The 7,387-nt window shown below is 29.3% G+C and overlaps 1 long non-coding RNA gene across 1 annotated transcript; it reads right to left on the minus strand.

Moving 5' to 3' along the window:
- Nucleotides 1-1,075: 1,075 nt before the first annotated feature.
- On the minus strand, nucleotides 1,076-5,970 carry LOC135930684 (uncharacterized). Its single transcript, XR_010572856.1, has 4 exons — nucleotides 5,821-5,970; nucleotides 5,713-5,770; nucleotides 5,491-5,541; nucleotides 1,076-1,210 (listed from the first exon to the last, which is right to left on the minus strand). It is a non-coding gene; the product is annotated as an uncharacterized LOC135930684 (long non-coding RNA).
- Between the last annotated feature and the right edge of the window lie 1,417 nt (nucleotides 5,971-7,387).

Consider the following 7,387-nt stretch of genomic DNA (forward strand, 5'->3'; position numbering starts at 1 on the left):
AGTATTGATATAAAAGAATGGCAGATATCGGCAATTGAAAGATGCAAATATTTGGGCTCCACTATACAATAGAAAAAGAGAAAAAGAGATAAAGAGTAAAATTAATCAAGGGTGTTTAAAGTGGAGATCTTTATCTGGAGTGCTATTTGACAAAAGAATCTCACACAAATTAAAGGGAAAAATTTACACTTCCTTAGTACAACCAACTATTCTATATAGTTCGGAAACATGGCCAACCAAGGAATCAAACGAGAGAAGTCTAGAAACTATGGAGATGAGAATGGTGAGCATAATTGCTGGGGTAACAAAAAGGATAAAGTGCGCAGTACAAGAATACTAAGTAGTTTAAAGGTAGTGCCCATTAAGACTAAGTTAATGGTTAACAGACTTAGGTGGTATGGGCACACAATGAGAAGGCATATAACGTAAAAGAGGAAGGCCTAAACTTCAATATGGCCATAAAGTTAGAGCCAATATAATTAGATAAAAGAGATTGTATGAATAACATAAAGTGGAGAGAGATGTTGAAGGAGCTTACCACCAGAAAAGGTGAAAGCTAAAGAGAGAAAAAAATAACATTATTAATATTAATAATCAAAGCATTTAGAGAGAGTACATTATGAAACGTAACAATACAATACAACAATATCGATATATAGAATATCTAAAAACACATTAGAAAGCACATTAATGAATAGCTTATTAGCCAAAATTGTTATAAATTGAATAAATATTTTTAAAAAAATTTAATATAAAAATATGATATAAATCGCTCAAACGTATGTAAAATATAAAATACTCTTAATTATATTTGGCTAATAGAGTTTGAAGCAAAAACAATCTTTGCTTGAAATTTCAAAAAAAATAAAAAACGAAATAAAAAACGGAAACAAAACAAATAATAAACTGGGATCTATAATATATTAAAAAGATTTTCTAAATCTACTGGTTACCAGAATAAGTTTTTCGGGACGACAGCAAAAATTTAGACAAAATTAGATATTTTTTTTCCTTATAAAAATAAAAAACATTTTACTATTTATTAATTCCAAATTAATTATAAATCATATAAATTTTAAATGAAAAAGAATTTTTCTTTATCTCCATCACATGGCGAAAAAAATTGCATCTAAGCTTGATATCTTGGTTGATCAGCCTCCTAAACGAATTTGGTATCTTGTAGTCAGAATATATATACTTCTAACATCATCTGAATTTGTATTTATGTTTTGTTTCAAATTATATTTTTCTAAAAACAAGAGTAAAAATAGTAATCTTCAATGCTCTTATTGATCTAAAATTTTATTACTTTTTAATTGAAACAGTTAAGAAATTTTGGGGCGTACAGTTACAAGGACACCTCAATGTCTTATAGAAGTTAGCGCAAAATTTAACCTGAAGATTTTTATTTTTAAAACTTCATTTATATGTTCTGAAACTGAATTTTATAAGACCCTATGGATTGCCAAAATAAATATTTGCAAGTACATTATTAGTCTGGCAGTCAATATTTTAGTGTCTTTAGATCTAGCTCATAGCTAGGTTACTCCTAAATTAGCTCTATTCAGATTATAAATCTTAATTACTTTATTATTTTTTATGTAAAACATCTCGGTATCAAGTAGATTATGTCATTATCATAATCGATAAATTAGATATTATCAACACCAAGGCAATTCGCTGAATAGTAATCAATTGTAAAATTGATCATAAAACACCACTTAGTAATGGTGTTGAATTGACTAATTTAGTTTGAAATAGATTTGATTTTGTTGTATAACCCCCTATTAATAACCAAAATTATTAAGATATTTCCTTTAAAATTTGAGTTATGGATATTTCTAAATAAACATTAATTATTTTAATAAAAATTTATGAATATTGATTATTAATTTATTGGATGTTTTTCATTAAGCTAAAAATATTTCGCAAATTTTTTTATCAGAAAAATTTCTTTTCTAGATTTACCACTATGGGCTGCAGCTTATATTTTAAATAAATTTTAGTATTTCACCAAATTTATATTAAATTAATTAAATATTGAATAATACGATTTTAATATTAATATATGAAATTTTTAGATTTTATTTTAATTTTATTATGTATATTTATTTATTTTTTTTAAGAAAGTATAATCACTCTTATTTATAATTAAATTTAAAAATATATATTAAAAATAATATCATTTAAACTATTTGTAAAATATATAAAAATTGTATAATAAAAAAAAATAAAATAAAAATAATTAGTATAGTAAATTGTATGTTGGGTGGGAGGAGGTCAAGAAAGAGAGCCGTGGATGGCAATGCAGTTAGATCTGCATATATCAATAGATATGCGCTGTGAGATAGACGCCTTCCTGTGGGTCACCAGTGATGGGCGGATTTTTTTACCAAGAGATTTGAAGAAGGTTAGGGCATGATTGCCCAAAAAAACCGGTTGTGTCGGATATGATTGTTATGAGATTGCAAATAGTTAGGGAAGTGTATTTGATAATTTTAGAGTTTTCAGTACGCACGAATGAGTTGTTATTAAAAGAGGGAGCAAATCGGTCGATACAAGTATAATCCCATGCTAATGGAGTTCCAATACTCCATGGTATTAATGTCAGCCTATCTGGCCGTGTATTATTCTCGGTTGAGAGGCCACAGGGTTCAAGGGTTGCTAGAATTTGAGCTGAGCGTAGAGCACGGAGAATGGTGCCATTAACTGCACTGTGTCGAGAATGTCTACCTTTAGAGAATTGACAATGAAGAGGATGATGTCCAAAACAATCAACGGGTTGGGAACATAATGTACATGTGGAGGTGGCTAGTATTTTACAACCAAGACGGAGACCTATTGCTATGCGTAATTCTTCGTTTGTTAAGAGAAGTCCTAAGTTTGAGCTGGGCAAAGCTTCTAACCATTCATAGCCCGATAGGGAAGGCAAAGGTTGTGAAACTTGCAGTTGTGGGAGAGAGAGATTATCAACTGTTAAGGATTCATCAACTGTAATGGGAGATAATAAATGTGAAAGGATTGACGAAGATCCCTTAGAAGCAGCACTCGATATTAGATATTCAACGGAGTGTCGTATTAAGGGAAGATCCCAGTCATGTTGTTTTCGTGATGTGGGGATTGGAGTAGAGAGGGAATTCTCTTTCCAGATTGTTAGGGCGTGGGGAAGGTGGGGGTCTGTGGGGTTATCGTTAAATGATATAATAAATAAGCGGCCGCTTGATTCTGAAGATAAAAAGGCAGCAAGGCTGAGTGACGCCGGTGATCTTAAGTCAAGACCACCAAATTTCGAAGGTAAGGAGGCCTGCATCCAAGAATTAGGGCTGAATTTTATATTAAGGATGCCTTCTAAAGAGTCTTTGATTGTTGATTCTATTTGGGTGAGAATTTCCGGGAATAAGAAATGTGGGTCAGAGCGGAAGGCATGGTGGATTTTTGGGATAAGGAAAAAGTTTTAGAGAAGGAAGAAAGCTGATGGGAGGGAAGGACTTGAAGGATTTTATGTAAAAGGTGCAAATTACGGAGAAATTTTGTTTTGAAATATTCGATTGCTTTATTGCCGCCTATTGGAGATCCAAGATGTGTGAACCCGGATAGGTTAATGGGTGTGAAGTTATGTGGAACGATAAAGGTTTCATCTGGTGAATAAAATTCGCATTTGTTGTTATTAAGAGACAACCTTGTAATATTGGTTAGATTATTTATTATAGGCGCTATTTTAAGGAGTTCATCATATGGACCAGCAAGGGTTCCATCATCCAAATACCAAACATTGAGGGTCAAATTTGTCTCACGGTTTATCGATTCAATGATAGACTGGATACCTAGGCAAAAAAGGGCAGGTCCAAGGGGATCACCCTGTTGAATGCCTTGCCTTGATTCAATTATTGTATTGTTGAATTTAAGGTAGGATGAATTGTTATAAGAGGCAAAAAGATATGGAGAATATTCTGGAAAAGCGTTGCAGTGTATAAGTTCAATGTTGGTGGTTGTTGATTTGGTAAGGTCCTGAAGGTATATAGCTCTAAAACCGTCAAGTCCTCCTGAGGAGTCTTTTCTGAAAGAGGCTATTGCCTTAGTAACTTCTATGACAGTTAAATGAGGAGTAGGAATGGATAGAGGTGGTGGTGGTAATTCATTAAAATCTTGGGTATGTATAGATTGTAATAAGAGTATAGTGTCCAAATTGTCAGGAGATATGGTGTCTTCGGAAACTGCTAAATTTAAAGCTGCTTTAATATTACATGCGTTAATTTTACGGCTGATAAGTTTAGCCTTTAAATTTGGGATATTATAATTATAGTTAGGTCTTGAAGAGCAAGAGGCATTGCTGTTAAGGATTGAGTTGTTTAATTGACACTTAATTTGTTTTGTTAAGTTAAATTTTGTTGATGGAGCCTTTAAGTGGGTAAAACAAAATTCAAATAGATTTTACCAGTTGTCAGCATTTGTAATATTATTATTGAGTGATTGAATAGTCATATTTAGTTTATTGGCTGTGAGTGTTCTAACTCCTCGAGGAATTCTAGATAATGTCAATGGTAGATTGGAGAATTATATGTAGAGCATTCCAGAGGTTGGGAGAGTGCATCAAAAACAGGTTGAATATTATTATTAAAGCAGGGTAGCTGTATGAAGGAAGGTCTATTTGGCTATTGGTAGTGAGACACCTGAGAGAGGACATATATTTTTCCGGGGGCCATGGGTCGCTATTTTCCCATTTTTGGTAACAGAAATGTTTTTATTTTGTATTTATCTGAAATGTCTTTATATTGATATAAGGATGAAATTGTGGTAAAATTAAATTATAAGATACTATTGTTGATTATTAAGTGTTTTCTTGACAGCATCTTATTTTATTTCATATTCATTTATAGGTTCATTTAAGAAACTGATTTCATAATGAAACATAGTCAATATTCAATGTGGGATATGAGTACAATGTCAATATGTATTTATCTGAATTGTAAAATACTATTGTTGTTGATTATTAGCTATTTTCTTGGCAGCATCATAATTTTAGTACATATTCATTTATAGGTTATTTAAAGAAACTGAAATATCAATGATAAATTCATTAAGCAAGAAAATAGAGCGCTACTTAGCTATTTTATAACAAGAAGCGCTTTACTTCCATCGCCGTTTAAAAAAAAATTGGAACTCTATAGCTACCGCTACTGAAAAAACTAGTGCCCAACCTTTCAACTCGATCAATGTTTAAAATAAAATTTGGATAAAGAAATTATTGCTAGCTGAGAGGAAAAACGTCCATTGATAACAGTGATAAAAATATTTATAGATGCCTATAATGTGTTTAAGTAATTCTTATAATAAGACTGTCATTGAGAGCTCTTATTTATATTTTAGAAACTATTTTAAATTTTTAAAAAAAACTACTCTCAAGTCTCAACCCATAATATCTTATATTAAAGTGGATATTGCCTTTTAAATTTATTTATTTAAAAAATATTTTATATTCAAGCTTTTTACCAGTCATCTCCATTTCTCGACTATTGCTAGAATGAACTTGCTTAGATTCTTCTAGAAAAATAATTATATTAATAAAAAAATAATATCATATAAATATTGGTTATGCTATGAACTTATGATACTAAAGTTGATATCAAAATATGTTTTATTTTGTCATTGAAAAATTAACTAAAGAATATCAGAGATTATTAATATAAAGATTAATTAGATTCATACACATACCTTCAGGCACTCGGCAACTTATCATTGCTAAAGAAATGAAGGCTAAAATGATGAATATCTGTTTTGATATTGTAATAGTATTATATATATATATAACTATTTTCCTACCCTTAATAACGGAGAATCAATTTGTAACATTTTTACAAGTGTTTAAATTTTATTAGTGTTTTAAATAATAGAAATTTTTTAAATAAACATATATGTTATTGAATTATAAAATAAAATTAAGAAATTATTAATTAGTGTATATTATTAAGGTATTTAATATAAACGAAATAAGATTTCGATTTGAAATTATTTTATTTTTTATTTGTGTCCTTTACCTGTCATAAAATTTTATTATTTATTTTAATTTTTTTATTTATTTTTATATCTATATTTGCTTTTTGATAATTTTATAAGTTCTTAACCATAACAAAATAGATATTTATATTTATATATATATAATAAGTAATAATATAATAAATTTTTCTTAAATCAATTAAAAGTTCTAATTAATTATATTATATACAAGAATAAAAATCATTAAATCCTAGCCATTAATGCCAATAATAGTCTTACATTTTTTTTTATTCCCTTAAGTACTGATATGCCTCCTTGATATGGGTGGTAGAATTCTATTTAAATATTTTCGTCTCTAACCCCGGACATGAGTTGATTATAGTAAATATATTCACTGATTATTTTGTCCTTATCACGGTTAAAAATCTGAAATATATCATTTTGATGATAGATGGTAAAATATAAAAAAATTCTCTTAATTTTTTAATCTCCTAGTTTTGGCTTGGACATTTTTACAATTTTTGATCCAAGCTAAATCCAACCCAATCAGTTTTAACATTCTAGTCTAGGTCCGAGACCTGGGGCAACATGAATGGCTGGGGAGGGATGGATATCCATTTGATAATATCACTTTTATAACATATATTCCAAAAAAAAAATTTTAACCAGCAAATAATTGTCATTCTTACGAAATTCGGGCACCAACAAAATTTGCTCCGAGAAATTTGGACTCCAAAAATGGATCCTTCTAAAATTGCCCACCAGCATAAATGCCAACACCGGAAGGATGTGTTAACAAATTTTTTTGCTTAATATCCTAAAATTAACATATGGAAAAAGGGTATGAACACTACATGGTAATGTTCGAAAATATTGTTTGCCACAACATTAGAAATAAATCTATTCTGAATTCCAATTGGTAACAAAATAAAACGGAAAAGCAATTAAAATATTTGGCAGACAGGGAAAAATCATATTGTCTAAGAAATTTCTAAATTGGGCAAAAATGTTATGCACTAAGCAATCAGAGGAATAGGCCAAAAATTACTTTGAGAGAACATCCAAATTTTAAAGTACCATTCAATCAATTTTTGAGGATTTTAAAATTTTTTTATTGATAATTAATATTTTAAATATTATTTTACATAAGGTGAATGGAAAAATTTAAAAATCCAACAATTGTGTTCATTTTCTCATCTAGATAATGAATGGTCTTCTTGCTGAAGACATAATTATTTGTTTGAGGAAGTCTAATCCTTAAAATTTATATCTTTAGTTATATCATGATCGAGAATTTATTGTTCATTGGAAGAAAAAAATATAAATACCAAGATTCTTATTTAGAAAAAGTAAAAATTATTTTATCTAAGGATGTAAACGAAATATTTTGTCA

This window comes from Gordionus sp. m RMFG-2023, unplaced genomic scaffold (assembly GCF_954871325.1).
Source record: "Gordionus sp. m RMFG-2023 unplaced genomic scaffold, tfGorSpeb1-WG-v2 contig_302, whole genome shotgun sequence".
Classification (NCBI taxonomy): domain Eukaryota; kingdom Metazoa; phylum Nematomorpha; class Gordioida; order Chordodea; family Parachordodidae; genus Gordionus; species Gordionus sp. m RMFG-2023.